Genomic DNA, 16,474 nt, shown 5'->3' with positions numbered 1-16,474 from the left:
AGAAGTTTGAGGATTAACCTCAGAGTTTCACAAATTGGCTGCTAAACTAATTCTACAACATAACTTTGCCATTGAAAGTTGTGGTAGTTTGAATGAGAATGGCCCCATAGGCTCATATGTTTGAATGTTTGGTCCCTACTTAGTGAAGCTATATGGGAAGGATTAGAAGGTGTGGCCTTATCAACGGAGGAATGGGTACAGAAATTGTGGTATTTTTACACAATGGAATACTACTCAGCAATCAAAAAGGAGGAAATTGTGAAATTTGCAGGCAAATGGTGGGATCTAGAAAAGATCATCCTGAGTGAAATATCCCAGAAGGAGAAAGACAAACACGGTATATACTCACTTATACAGACCTATAAGATATGATAAACATAATGAAATCTGTACACCTAAAAAAGATAATCAAGAGAGCAGACATGGGGTAAGATGATCAATCCTCGTTTAGAAAGACAGATGGGATGCACATTGAACGTATGACAGGAGCCTACCGAGCACATTTGAAAGACTCTAACTAGCAGTGTTTTCAAAGCAAAGACTCATGACCAAACCTTTGGCAGAGTATAGGGAATCATAAGAAAGAAGGGGAGTTAGTCTGATGAGGAAAGGATAGGAGCTCTACAAGGACCAAATATATCTGGGCACAGGGTCTTTTCAGAGACTGACATTCAACCAAGGACCATGTATGGATATAGCCTAGAACCTCTGCTCAGATGTAGCCTGTGGTAGCTCAGTAACCAATTGGTTTCCCATAGTGGGGGGAACAAGGACTATTTCTAATAGGAACTCAATGACTGGCTCTTTGGCCTCCCCACCGCCCAAGGGAGGAGCAGTCCTGTTAGGCCACAGAGGAGAGCTTTGCAGCCAGTCCTGAAGATACCTGATAAAACAGGATCAGATGAATGGGGAGGAGGTCCCCCCTATCAGTGGACTTGGAAAGGGGCATGGTGGAGATGAGGGAGGGAGGAAGGGACTGGGAAGGAATGAGGGATCGGGACACGGCTGGGATACAGAGTTAATAAAATGTAACTGATAAGAAAAAAATAAAATTAAAAAAAATTATGGGAAGGTATTACACAGTGTCAGACATTATTGAATATCCTTTTAGAAACAGACTCTCCCCAAAAATGTTTCATTAATAATTTTATACTTATGGGTTATTTGTCACATATACTAACTTTTGGAGATACTTAAATATAGATATTAACACATGCAAATATAGAAACATTAATATAATAATGTAAATGATACAATTATGAATGTAATAATGTAAATAATAAAAACATTAAATGTTGCTAATAAAAAAAAAGAAGGTGTGGCCTTTTTGAAGACTGTGTCACTGGAGGTGGGCTTTGCAGTTTCAAAAGTCCATGCTAGGTCCAGCCTCAGTTTCTCTCTCTCCCTCTGTTTCTGTCTCTCTGTCTCTTTTATAAGAGTTGACCTAGCCAAAGTGTCTTTTCACAGCAATAGAACATAGTAACTAAGATAACGGTCTTAAACAATTTCCAAGCCAAAAGACCAATTATAATTACAAGTCAGTTCTGGTGTAGGGTCTTGGATATTTACTATCTGTTACTTGAAAAGAATGTTCATGAACACTGGCTTGCAGACACTTACTAAAGGTAAGTATGAATAAAAACAATTATGTGCTGTACAGGTCTATCACCCCAGGCAACTTTCAACAGCAATCTATTTGACTTCTTCATTTCTATTAATATTTATATAAACAGTAGAGAGAAACTGTCTTCCAAAAATGGCTTCTGCTTACCTACACATTTATCTTCACTTTCTAAATCTGTTTAGTTGGATAAAGAGGATGACCATTTTCTAAGCTGAGATTTTCAAGAAAACAGAGCACAAAGAAGTCTTGGTGCTAGTTCATTGGAGATTCAGTACCAAGGAGTGAAGCGTGAGGGATAAATGATATTAAAGCTGAAAAGAGGAAAAGATTCAAGATTGTGTATTCACAGATCTTGGCCATAGTTTACAAAGGGAAGATGAGAACTGTCTTCACAGACTCAGGTGTTTCAACACTTGATCCCCAGCCAGCGGCATTATTTTGGGAAGTTGTGGAACCTTTAGGATATAGGCCCATGGTGGGGTAGGGACACTGAGCCCTTAATCCACAGTTCAGGATCTTCTCCACTTACACATTCAAAGACTAGGAGAATAACCTTAGCAGAAGCTGAGAGACCCTAGCAATTATTTTTGCAAATGCCCATGGTTCATTTAGGAAAGGTTCGGAATATTTACTTGGAAAATGCTGTCAAGATTCTTCTCAAGGGACTCTTGGTCCCTCATGTGATCAGTAGACTCTGGATGTGTGACTCAGTTTAGCTTTTGACACTACTCGGTGTTGACAGTACTCGGTGTACTGATGTCAGCCTCCTGCTTTCTACCTCTTAATTTTCTTTCATCTTACAAATCAAGCAATATCCTGGTCAGTTTTCCATCTGCCTTTCTCCTAAAATAGCCACAAATCCATGTAGATTAAAGCACTCTAATTGCTACTGTGGCATTGATGCATGATATAATAATTACAGTTATTATGCTTCTCAAAATTAAATCCTGTCACTGTCCCTGTCTTTCTGGGACCACATCATCCTGTTGATATTAGGCAGCCCAATTGCATGGCCACATCTATAAGGCTAGTTTGCAGAAAAGAGGTAGCCATAGTGTTCTCAATAAACTAATGTACCTAGCACTAGAATGTTTCTTATTGCCTTAGGGATGGAAATTTTCCTCTGTTCTTTCCAAAGGAACACAATGATGAATTTTTAGGTAAATCCATTCCAATATTACTACTTCCCTGATCAGGTCCCTTTTGCTCAGTATGTCAAGATGTCTGGTAATTTTAGTTCACAGACTCTAAGCCACTGTCGTGTTTAAGTGTCAAGAAGCCATCTAGAAAACATGTTTAAAGAAGCTCTAGGTTCTAGAACATTGAGTTCTTAATCGTGGAGACTAGCCTTCGGCAGTGAACTCTCCCCTTCCCGGGGGTGTGGTCTTCCCCAATCTGGCATTCTCAAAATCCACACCTACACATGCTTCTGCTTCCTGTCATACATAATTGCCAGATTCATTATTTGTTTTATAGGTAAACTATTTCTTTCTCAAGCAGATCCTGTACCTTCCCTCTCAGGCTGTACTGTACTGATCCAGGTTATTGGCCTGGAAAGAATTAGACATGGAGCCAGGTAGTAGTGCTGCACATGTTAAGTCCCAGCACTCAGGAGGTGGAGGCAGGGCAATCTCTGAGTTTGAGGCCAGCCTGGTCTACATAGTTTCAGGACAGCCAGGGCTATGCTAAGAAACGTCTCAAAAAACAAAACAACAACAACAAAAGACAACAAAAACCCATATTGGGTAGAGGCAGTTTTTGATTATCATCCATTATTACCATTATTGAGTGGCCACCTCAGTTGAGGTCCAGAGTCTCAAGTAAGGGGATATGCTCTCCACTGATGACAGAGAGCAGAGAAGATACACTAGCCCAAAAATGTTCAAGGACATCTTCAGTTCAGCATTCTTAGTTATGATCAAATTTCTCACCCCAGGTCTAAATGTCCGCCTCACCATCCAGTTGTTAGCTTCTGTGTGGTATATTCATTCAAGACAAAATGTGTTCTGTACATCACTATTATCTTTATAATTAGAATGTGGATATGACTTTCAAGCCCTTCTACCCTGAGACCTGATTACTACTGAGATGTAGTTTCCAGAAGATAGTTAAACAGGCAGTTAGCTGTCTTGAGTGTACTGTTTTTAAAAGACTTACAAAAGCAGCCACCCATCTCATAAGCCTTATGATTTTCATTTCCCACTTTCTTTTCTCCTAGTGCCTTGAATCTCCTTCCCAGTTAACCACAGGCTAATCAGTTGTGGTCTCCCTGTGGGGTTATGAAGGGCTCGACACCAACAGATCAACAGTGAACTGCCTATTGCCTTCAGTCAAGAAGGGAACTGAAATCCCATCCTGAAATTTGGCTTTTTTAGGACTAATTCCTAAATCCGTTTTCTTAGCTTCAATTTCCCCCACTTCGGCCACCAAACAGTTGCAAATTATCTATGGTAATTTGTATGATGGGGCCAGGCACAATTCTAAGGAAGCAAGAATGAAGAAAAAGAAGTGCAGTGGGGGAGTATTACCAAGCTGTCCACTACACTGCAGAAGGTCAGGAGAAGGAAGGATAGGAAATGTCCTGCTGATTCCCTCCTGGTTTTCATCTCTCTTTAGTCCTCTTTGCCCTGTGTAACCATAGTACCACTGTACTTCCTTATCTGCCTGATCCAGATGAGTCAGGCGGGACCCTTGAGTTCCTGCCATAAGCATCCAAGAACCCTGCAAGATTCAGGGAGCTAAGTGCATGTATGAACACACAAGAGCTAGGTGTGGCATGGTTACTAGAATGAAAAGGAAGAGAATGTTCTCTCTCTCTCTTTCTCACACACACACATACACACAATATAAAAAAAGGAAATGAAATTGAGAGACAGATGTGTTGGGGGGTGTCAAAAGAGTTGGAAAAGGAAATAGAAATGTAAATGATCAAACACATGGTATGTAGCAGAGGAAATTAATATAAAATATAAAATTAGGGGCTAGAGATATAGCTTGGTGGTTTAAACCACTTACTGCTCTTTGGATTCTAGTTTGGTTCCCAGCACCTACCTGGGAGCTTATAACCATGGTAACTCCAGTTCCAAGGGATCTGACAGGCCCTTCTAACCCATGAGGACAGCAGGCAGCCATTTGGTGCACATGCATACATGAAGGCAAAACACTCATAGACAGGAAATAAATTAAAAAATAAGTTTTTGAAAACAAAATATAGGACGTCTCCAGGGACTGAAAGTGGTGACTATCAACCCCCCTGCACTTCCTCTTGCCCCAAGCACAGGCCTCCCTGCTCGGTGGAGGCTGCAGTGATTGCCTCAAGCATGAACCTCTGTGATCGGTAACTGAGACAGCATGTGGGCTGGCAGCTGTACCAGCCTCCCAGGTCTGCAAGCAGGTGTACGGGTCTCCCAGGTCTGCAGGCAGCTGTACAGGCTTCCCAGGGCCTCCCAGCGAGCGACTGTACCAGCCTCCCAGGTCTGCAGCAGTGGGCAGCAGGGTGGCGGGTAGCCCTAACAGGATCCTCCATGTCAGTGACTGAGACAGCAGGAGTGGCTATCCTAAGTAAGGGTCTCCCTGCCCAGAGAACACACAGTGGACACCACTGAGCTGACAGATCTCTGACACTCTCATTTGCCCCTGCAGGCCCAAATCTGAGAGTAGAGAACAGGGGGAACCCTGTGCTTTCCGATTAGGCCTGATAGCGAGTGAGTGCACCTCCAAGTAAGTACATGCAGAGCCCCAGATCCAGGGTCCCTCTACACTAGCAGCAAGACATCGGATCCCCCCCCCCCATGTAGGCAACATCGGGATCCTTGGGACAGCTTCCTCAACATTGAAGCCCCTGTTCTGTGGGTCTACCAGTGGAGTCCAGGCAAACAATTCCTGGAGCCCAGACAGTATTAAGGGCACCTGCACATGTGCATTGCATCCTTGAACAGCGCCAGCACTCGCACCCCCTCCTGCACTTAAGCTCCACATTCCAGGCATCTACATGCTCTAGCACCCTGTCCTTCAAGGTACACTTCCACGCACACACCCGCACTTACTCACCTGCACTTGTGCACCTGTGCCTGTGACCTTTCTCCCTCAGCTATAGCTGAAACACCAACATCAAACCGATGGACCTCTCTCAAATTCCTGAAGACTACCTCAGACACCAGAGAAAGATAGACCCAGTCTGAAGTACAGACTCCAGGAACAAATAGTGAAGGTTATGGATAAGCAGATGGCTAGAGGTCAACATAAGAACACATCCAACAAAAATCAGGACATCCTGGCTTCACCAGCAACCCTAAAAATCAATGGACATGCTAATTCATAGGAAACACAGGGAAATGATCTCGAATCTAGGCTTATCCAGATATTAGAGGCACATAAAAAGGATATGAACAAAGATCTCAAAGAAATACAGGCAACTACAGCCAAACAAATAGAGGCACAAGTGGAGGCACAGTTAGTGGCATATAGAGAGGAACAAAAAAATAGAGGCCATCATGGAAAGACAGGAATCCACATTCAAACAAATGAAGGAAATGGTGCAAGACATGAAAATAGAATTAGAAACAATAAAGAAAACACAAACAGAGAAAAACCTGGAGCTAGAAAATTTAGAGAAAAGATCAGGAAACACATGGGTAAGCATCACCAATAGAATACAAGAGATGGAAGAGAGAATCTCAGGCACTGACGATACACTTGCAGAAATTGACACGTCTCTCAAAGAAAAAGTAAAATCAGAAAAGTCCCAAACACAAAACATCCAAGAAATCAAGAACGCCATGAAAAGACGAAATCTAAGAATAACAGGAATAGACAAAAAAGAAGATTCCAGGCTCCAAGCTCTGGAAAATATTTTCAAGAAAATCATAGAAAAAAAATTTCCCAACTTAAAGAAAGAGATGTCCATAAACATACAAGAAGCCTACAGAACACCAAATAGACTAGATAAGAAACTCCTCATGTCACATAATAGTCAAAACACTAAATCTACAGAACAAAGAAAAAGTATTAAAAGCAGCAAGGGAAAAAGGCCAAGTAACATTTAAAGGTAGACCTGTCAGAATCACACCAGACTTCTCAACAGAAACTATGAAAGCCAGAAGGGCCTGGGCAGATGTCATGCAGACTCTAAGAGACCATAGATGCCAACCCAGACTACTATACCCTGCAAAGCTTTCAATCAACATAGATGGAGAAAATATTCCATGACAAAACTAAATTTAAGCAATATTTACACAGCAACCCAGCCTTAGAGAAGATACTACAAAAACAAAACAAAACAAAACAAAACCCCTCCAATCCAACGAAAACAACTACACCTAAGAACAACAGATACAGATAGCTTCACAACAAAAAATTAAAAGAAAACAAGCATTTAAACAAAGTAACACCACGAACTCCACAATGAAAGGAACTAACGTTTATTGGTCACATTATCTATCAACATCAATGGACTCAACTCTTCAATAAAAAGACACAGACTAACAGAATGGTTGCAGAAACAGGACTGACATTCTGCTGCATCCAAGAAACACACCTCTGCAACAAAGATAAACACTGCCTCAGAGTAAAGGGCTGGAAAAATGTTTTTCAAGCAAGTGGACCCAGAAAACAAGCTGGGGTAGCTATTCTAATATCTAATAAAATAGACTTTCAAAAAAATTAATCAAAAAAGATGAGGGGCACTTCATTTTCATCAAAGGAAAAATCCCCCAAGAGGACATCACAATCCTGACCATCAATGCCCCAAATACAAGAGCACATACATTTGTAAATGAAACATTATTAAAGCTGAAATCACACATCTATCCCAACATCTTAATAGTAGGAGACTTCAACACTCCACTCTCACCAAGGGACAGATCATCTAGACAGAAGTTAAATAGGGAAATAATGACACTTATAGAGGTTGTAAATCAAATGGACCTAATAGATGTCTAAAGAACTTTTCACCCAAACTCAAGAGTATACTTTCTTTTCAGCACCTCATGGAACCTTCTCAAAAATTGATGATATAGTCGTGCACAAAGCAAGCCTCAACAGATACAAGAAGACTGAAATAATCCCTTGTATCCTATCAGACCACTATGACCTAAAACTGAACTCTACCAACAACAGAAATAACAAAAAGCCTACATACTCATGGAAACTAAACAACTCTCTACTCAACGACAGTTTGGTCAGGGAAGAAATGAAAAAAGAAATTAGAAACTTCCTAAAATTCAATGAAGGCACAACTTACCCAAACTTACAGGACACAATGAAGCAGTGCTAAGAGGAAAGTTCATAGCACTAAGTACCTCCAGAAAACATTTTGAGACATCCTATACAAGCAACTTAATGGCACACCTAAAAGCTCTAGAAAAAAAAAAAAAGTAGACACACTCAAGAGGAGTAGATGACTGGAAATAATCAAACTCAGCTGAAATCAATGAATTAGAAACAAAGAAAACAATTTGAAGAAAAAAATGAAGCCAAGAGCTGGTTCTTTGAGACAATCAACAAGATAGACAATCCCTTAGCCAAAATAACTAAAAGGGCAAGGAGAAACTATCCAAATCAGCAAAATCAGAAATGAAATAGGGAATATAACAACAGACACTGAGGAAATCCAATCATTAGGTCTTACTACAAAGTCCTATATGCCACAAAATTTGAAAATCTAAATGAAATGGAGAATTTTCTTGCTCGATTCCATTTACCAAAATTAAATCAAGATCAGATAAATAATTAGGGAAACAACACCCTTCACAATAGCCACTAATAACATAAAGTACCTTGGGGTGACACTAACCAAGCAAGTGAAAGACCTATTTGAGAAAAACTTCAAGTCTCTGAAGAAAGAAATTGAAGAAGATATCAGAAGATGGAAAGATCTCCCGTGCTCATGGATTGGTAGGATTAACATTGTGAAAATGGCCATCCTGCCAAAAGCAATCTACAGATTCAATGCAATTCCCATCAAAATACCAACTCAATTCTTTACAGACCTTGAAAAAAAGATTTTCAGCTTCATATGGAGAAACAAAAAACCCAGAATCTCCAAAACAATCCTGTACAACAACAGATCATCTGGAGGTATCTCCATCCCCAATCTCAAGCTGTACTACAGAGCAAGAGTAATAAAAACTGCATGGTATTGGCATAAAAACAGAAAGGAGGATCAATGGAACTGCATAGAAGACCCAGAAATAAACCCACACACCTATGAATACTCAATTTTTGACAAAGAAGCCAAAACCATTCAATGGAAAAAAGACAGCATCTTCAACAAATGGTGCTGGTCCAACTGGATGTCTACATGCAGAAAAATGAAAATAGATCCATATTTATCACCCTGCACAAAACTAACGTCCAAGTGGATCAAAGACCTCAACATAAAACCAGATACTCTAAATCTGTTAGAAGAAAAAGTGGGGAACAGCCTAGAACTCATTGGCACAGGAGACAACTTCCTGAACAGAACACCAACAGCACAGGCTCTAAGAGCAACAATCAATAAATGGGACCTCATGAAACTGAAAAGCTTCTGTAAAGCAAAGGACACTGTCATCAAAACAAAACGACTGCCTACAGATTGGGAAAGAATCCTCACTAACCCTTTATCTGACAGAGGACTAATATCCAGTATATACAAAGAACTAAAGAAGCTGAAAAGCAGCAAACCAAGTAATCCAATTAAAAAATGGGGAACAGAGCTAAACAGAGAATTCTCGACAGAGGAATATCGAATGGCAGAGAAACACTTAAAGAAATGCTCAACTTCATTAGCCGTCAGGGAAATGCAAATCAAAATGACCCTGAGATTTTACCTTACACCCATCAGAATGGCCAAGATCAAAAACTCAAGTGACAACACATGCTGGAGAGGTTGTGGAGAAAGGGGAACCCTCCTCCACTGCTGGTAGGAATGTAAACTGGTACAACCACTCTGGAAATCTATCTGGCGCTTTCTAAGACAATTAGGAATAGTGCTTCCTCAAGACCCAGCTATACCACTGCTAGGTATATACCCAAACTTTGCTCAAGTACACAAAAGGGATACTTGCTCAGCCATGTTTATAGCAGCTTTATTTGTAATAGCCAGAACCTGGAAACAACTGAGATGTCCATCAATGGAGGAATGGGTACAGAAATTGTGGTATTTTTACACAATGGAATACTACTCAGCAATCAAAAAGGAGGAAATTGTGAAATTTGCAGGCAAATGGTGGGATCTAGAAAAGATCATTCTGAGTGAAATATCCCAGACGGAGAAAGACAAACACGGTATATACTCACTTATATAGACCTATAAGATATGGTAAACATAATGAAATCTATACACCTAAAAAAGATAATCAAGAGAGCAGATATGGCGTAAGATGATCAATCCTCGTTTAGAAAGACAGATGGGATGTGCATTGAACCTATGACAGGAGTCTACTGAGCGCATCTGAAAGACTCTAACTAGCAGTGTTTTCAAAGCAGATACAAAGACTCATGACCAAACCTTCGGCAGAGTACAGGGAATCATAAGAAAGAAGGGGAGTTAGTATGATGGAGAAAGGATAGAAGCTCCACAAGGACCAAATATATCTGGGCACAGGGTCTTTTCAGAGACTGACATTCAACCAAGGACCATGTATGGATATAACCTAGAACCTCTGCTCAGATGTAGCCTGTGGTAGCTCAGTAACCAATTGGTTTCCCATAGTGGGGGGAACAAGGACTATATCTAATAGGAACTCAATGACTGGCTCTTTGACCTCCCCACCCCCCAAGGGAGGAGCAGTCCTGTTAGGCCACAGAGGAGGGCTTTGCAGCCAGTCCTGAAGATACCTGATAAAACAGGATTGGATGAATGGGGAGGAGGTCCCCCCCTATCAGTGGACTTGGAAAGGGGCATGGTGGAGATGAGGGAGGGAGGGTGGGATTGGGAGGGAATGAGGGATCGGGACACGGCTGGGATACAGAGTTAATAAAATGTAACTGATAAGAAAAAAATAAAAATTAAAAAAAAAGATCAGATAAATAGATTGAATAGTCCTACATTCCCCAAGGAACTAGAAGCAGTCATCAAAAGTCTCCCCCCCCAAAAAAAAAAAGCCCAGGGCCACATGATTTCAGAGCATAATTCTACCAGACCTTAAAAGAAGAGCTAACTCTAATTCTCTTCAAACTGTTCCACAAAATAGAAACAGAAGGAACACTACCTAACTCATTCTATGAAGCCACAGTCACCTCAATACCAAAACCACACAAAGACCCAACAAAAAAAAGAGAACTTCAGACCTATCTTTCTTATGAACATTGATGCACAAATACTCAATAAAGTACTTGCAAACAGAATCCAAGAACACATCAAAGATATCATCCACCATGACCAAGTAGGCTTCATCCCAGACATCAGAGATGGTTCAGTATATGGAAATCTATCAATGTAATCCAATGTATAAACATACTGAAGGAGAAAAGCCACATGATCATCTCCTTAGATGCTGAAAAGCATTTGACAAAATCCAACATCCATTCATGTTTAAAGTCTTGGAGAGATCAGGCATACAAGGAACATACCTAAACACAGTAAAGACAATCTACAGCAAGCCTATAGCCAACATCAAACTAACCGGAGAGAAACTTAAATTCCACTGAAATCAGGGACAAGGCAAGGCTGCCCACTCTCTTTTTATCTCTTCAACATAGTACTTGAAGTCCTACGTAGAGCAATAAGACAATTAAAGGAGATCAAAGGGATACAAATCAGAAAGTAAGAAGTCAAAGTATCGCTATTTGCAGATGATATGATAGTATATATGAGTGACCCCAAAAATTCAACCAGAGAACTCCTTCAGCTGATAAACACCTTCAGCAAAGTGGCTGGATACAAAATTAACTAAAAAAAAAAAAAAAAAAAAATCAGTAGCCCTCCTGTTTAGGAAAGAGGAGTGATAAAGAAATTAAGGAAACTACATCCTTCACAATAGTCACAATTAACATAAAGTACGCTGGTGTGACTCTAACCAACTAAGTGAAAGGCCTGTTTCAAAAAAACCTCAAGTCTCTGAAGAAAGAAATTGAAGAAGATATCAGAAGATGAAAAGATCTCCCATGTTAATGGATTGGTAGGATTAACAGTGAAAATGGCCATCCTGCCAAAAACAATCTACAGATTCAATGCAATTCCCATCAAAATACCAACTTAATTCTTTACAGACCTTGAAAGAATAATTCTCAACTTCATATGGAAAAACAAAAAACCCAGAATTGCTAAAACAATCTTGTACAACAGATTGTCAGGAGGTATCTCCATCCCTGATCTCTCTCAAGCTGTACTACAGAGTAATAGTAATGAAAACTGCCTGGTACTGGCATAGAAACAGAATGATGGATCAATGGAATCAAATATAAGACCCAGAAATAAGCCTACACACCCATGGATACTTGATTTTTGGCAAAGAAGCCAAAACAATACAATGGAAAAAAGACAGCATCTTCAACAAATGGTGCTGGTCTAACTGGATGTCTACATATAGAAAAATGCAAATAGATCCATACTTATCACCCTGCACAAAACTATAGTCCAAGTGGATCAAAGACCTCATCATAAAACCAGACACACTAAACCTGTTAGAAGAAAAAGTGGGGAAGAGCCTTGAACTCATTGGCACAGGAGTCAACTTTCTGAACAGAATTCCAACAGCACAGGCTCTAAGAGCAACAATCAATAAATGGGACCTCATGAAACTGAAAAGCTTCTGTAAAGCAAAGGACAAGGAAATCATGAAATTTGCAGGCAAATGGTAGGAACTAGAAAAGATCAACCTGAGTGAGGTATCCCAGAAGCAGAAAGACACACATGGTATATACTCACTTATAAGTGGATATTAGACATATAATATAGGATAATCATACTAAAATCTGTATACCTAAAGAAGCTAATCAAGAAGGAGGACCCTGGGTAAGATGATCAATCCTCATGTAGAAAGGCAAACAGGATGGATATAAGAGGGAGAAAACAGGGAACAGGACAGGAGCCTACCACAGAGGGCCTCTGAAAGACTCTATCCAGCAGGGTATCAAAGCAGATGCTGAGGCTCATAACCAAACTTTGGGCAGAGTGCAGGGAATCTTATGAAAGAAGGGGGAGATAGAAAGACCTTGAAGGGACAGGAACTCCACAAGGAGAGCAAAAGAACCAAAAAAAAGAAAAAAAAAATCTGGGCACAGGGATCTTTTCTGAGACTGGTACTCCAACCAAGAATCATGCATGGAAATAACCCATGCACAGATGTAGCCAATGGCATCTCAGTCTCCAAGTAGGTTGCCTAGTAATGGAAACAGGGACTGTCTCTGACATGAACTCAGTGGCTGGCTCTTTGATCACCTCCCGCTGAGGGGGTAGCAGCCTTCCAGGCCACAGAGGAAGACAATGCAGCCACTCCCGATGAGACCTAACAGACTAGGATCAGAGGGAAGAGGAGGAGGAGCTCCCCTATCAGTGGACTTGGAGTGAGGCATGGGCGGAAATGAGGGAGGGAGGGAATGACAGAGGGGGCTACAGCTGGGATACAAAATGAATAAACTGTAATTAATATAAAAATAAAAATTAAAAATAGAAAATAAAAATATAGCAATATAAAGAATTTGCCAGATATGGTGGCGCACCCCTTTAATCCCAGCATGTAGTAGGCAGAGGCAGGTGGATCGCTGAATTTGAGGCCAGCCTGATCTTCAGAGTGAGTTCCAGGACATCTCAGGCTACACAGAGAAATCCTATTTCTGAAAAAGAAAAAAGAATTTAAAAAATATGCAACTTCCATGTAGTCTTACATAACCTACAGTTGGCTTTTGACTTACTTTTAAAAAGATAGAAATGTAAGGAAGTTTTGGTTTCTTTCTATGTTATGTAAATATGCTTTTGTTTTAATCCCAACTGTGGGATTTTAGTTGAGCTACAGTTTGTCCACACCTGTTAACTGTCTTATGCCGGGCGTGTCTTTTGCCAGCTTGTGGTGGCTTTCCACATATGGGCACGGAAAGGGGGTGTGGTCTAGGACTCTGAGGATATAAACAGAAAGTGTGGCCAGGTGTGTACAGTGTTGGCACGTGGCCTGTAGCAGCTTGGGGCTATGTGAGAGATGGACTGTGTAGAGAAACTTTTGGGGTGCAGCAGTGTGAAGGTGACTGCTGGCTGCGTCTGTGGGTGCCAAAGGTTGGTGTAGAGCCCTAATATAAGCCCTCGACCCTACACAGCAGGGAGAAGTAAAGGGACTCTCTCTCCACACTAACCTTCTCTTTCCTTTGTAGGGTTGGAAGGTTGGAGGGAGGCTGGGGCCTAAATACCCCAAATAAAGTACAGTTATGAAAATGAGCACTACAGAGAAATATTAAAATTATATTTTAGGGAGGTCAATAAGGACATAATGTTTTTTAGAAGAACAAGAAGAGGGAAGATAAAGAAGAAGGAGGAGGAGGAAGAGGAGAAGAAGAAGAAGAGTAAGAAGAAGAAGAAGAAGAGAAGGAGGAGGAGATTCGATCCCCAGAATCCAATTATGGAAGGATAAGGCTGACTTCAGCAAGTTGACTCTAATCTCCACGAGTGCTGTGGCATTCAAGAGTACACACATACAACACACAACACACGAACACGTAAGGCAGTCTTAAGTTGAGTCTTGTCTAGCAATGGTAACCCATTCCTTTAATCCTAGCACTTCGGAGGCAGAGGCAGACAGATCTCTCAGCTCAAGATCAGCCTAGTCTACATGGTGAGTTCCAGGACAACCAGGGCTACACACAGAAATGCTGTCTCCGTGGAGAGGGTGGGGAAGAACTGAAAGATTGTGTCTTTTACTAGGGATGTAGCTCAATTGGTAGAGTGTGTGCCTAAACTGCAGGAAATCTGGAATTCAATTCCCAGCACTCCATAAAACCAAAAGTGGTGATACATGCCTGAAATCCCAGCATGGCATGTACAAGCAGGAGGATCAGAAGTTCCAGGCTCTCTCCAGCTTCACAGTAAGTTCAAAGTCAGCCTGGGATACGTGAGACCCCATCTCAAAATAAATAAATAAATAAACAAACAAACAAATAAGTAAATAAATAAATGAAATCTTGCTCTAATTTGCCCCTCCCTCAATCTTATAATTTCAGAAAGGAGAACAAAAATAGTTTTTGGAGCATGTGAATTCCAGACTAGCTGGGGCTATAGACTGAGACCGTTTTTTGTTGTTTGTTTGTTTTAAGGCAATAGCATAGAACTGGGTGCTGTGGGTCTAAGGTTCACAGCAGAGAGCCCTTTCTTGATTCTTCACAGTCAGATTCTTTCTATACTTGCCATTTTAGAAATATGCCCTGACACAGAAGTTTGTCCCAAGCTCTGAACTCTTACCCCACCTTCTTCTAGGACAAACTGCTTGAGGCTGAACACTTCCCCAGATCCTGCTTATTCTATCTAGAACACAGAAACTACAGCATCTTGTGATTCAGGGCTTTCCTCTATTGTGAAACCATTGCTAATTTACAGTCCCTCTATGCTGAACACACGTACACACACGTGTACGTGCATACATTTTATACATACACGTGAGCATGTTTGTGCAAGTGACAGGTACATGTAGAAGACTATCTGTGTACACCCATACACAAAAACATATGCTTGCACAAACACTAGCTTTCCAAAGCCACTAATCTTTCATCAGTCAGTGCCAAACTGAGCTCTCCAAGCTGAGTGTGGTATTGGGTGTCATCCCAGCACAATTAATTTGAGGCCAGTAGGGACTACATGAAATTCTCAAATAAGGAAAAAACAGAAACAAAAACAACAAAACCCTTTAAACAGATCAAAGTTTTACACCGGGCTTTGTTCCCAATTAAGAGAGCAGAGAAATCTTCCTTTATGGTGTCTCTGTAGAGGTCAGCCCTACAAACAGAGATGGGATTTATGCTTTCATTTATACCATTAATAAGTAGAAAATAAACCCTATTTTTTTCAAAGAAGGATTTCTATATAATGTGATTGTAAGCATACATAAAATATGACATAAACAGCAACAAACAAATGTTCAACACATTAATATGTATAATCCCTCCCCTGCCATGGTCAACTCTCCAGGTTACAGTAACATAACCATCAAACAGAACATCCCCTTACTCTCTTCCTATCGTTATCACCTTTTTCTCCATTCCTCAAAATACGGGCATCTCCATCAATACCAGCCAAAAGACTGGTTCTCTTCTCAGAGCCTTTCTTCTTCCCTTCCCACTCCTGGACAGTTATTTTCCACTATCAGACTTCTCCATTTTAGGTCATTTGGGATAGATTTCAAATGCAGCACAACGCAAATGGAACTCCAGGCCTTCCCCCAGCTCGCTTCATGTTCTAGTTAAGAACACCCTTTATCCAACCCATCCATTTAGGCGTCCCTGAGAATTATTGTCAACATTCCATTGTCTTCATTCTTCACATTCACAAATTCTACAAGCCTCAAGAGCTCGGTTTTTCTAGAACACTCAAGAACATATTCTTTTGTTTAGAAGAACATATTCTTCTAATTTTTCCAAAATGGACAACAGTTGCCTCTCGGCTAAATTTCAGTCTCTCCCACCTTCCCACAGCTTGCTTTTTCTCTAAGGCATCCCTCTACACTCCTTCCACTGTCATTCTAAATACTTAATCAATGCACCCTTTAAAAAGCCCGGGTTTCCCCGGGAGGCCTACAAAAGCGGGCTTTGAATGCTAATGTCCTCACCGTGCGCTTCTTTATTTAGTCAACCCGATGTGCAGTGTCTTCTGATGTGTGAAAATGCATACTCCCTTCTTTGCTTAAGCACCCTAGCTTTGAATATTCCCAGCTTATCTAAACTCTCTTG

Source organism: Psammomys obesus, unplaced genomic scaffold (assembly GCF_907164565.1).
Source record: "Psammomys obesus unplaced genomic scaffold, mPsaObe1.curated_primary_1811, whole genome shotgun sequence".
Classification (NCBI taxonomy): domain Eukaryota; kingdom Metazoa; phylum Chordata; class Mammalia; order Rodentia; family Muridae; genus Psammomys; species Psammomys obesus.
Note: the sequence above shows the minus strand (reverse complement) of the source record.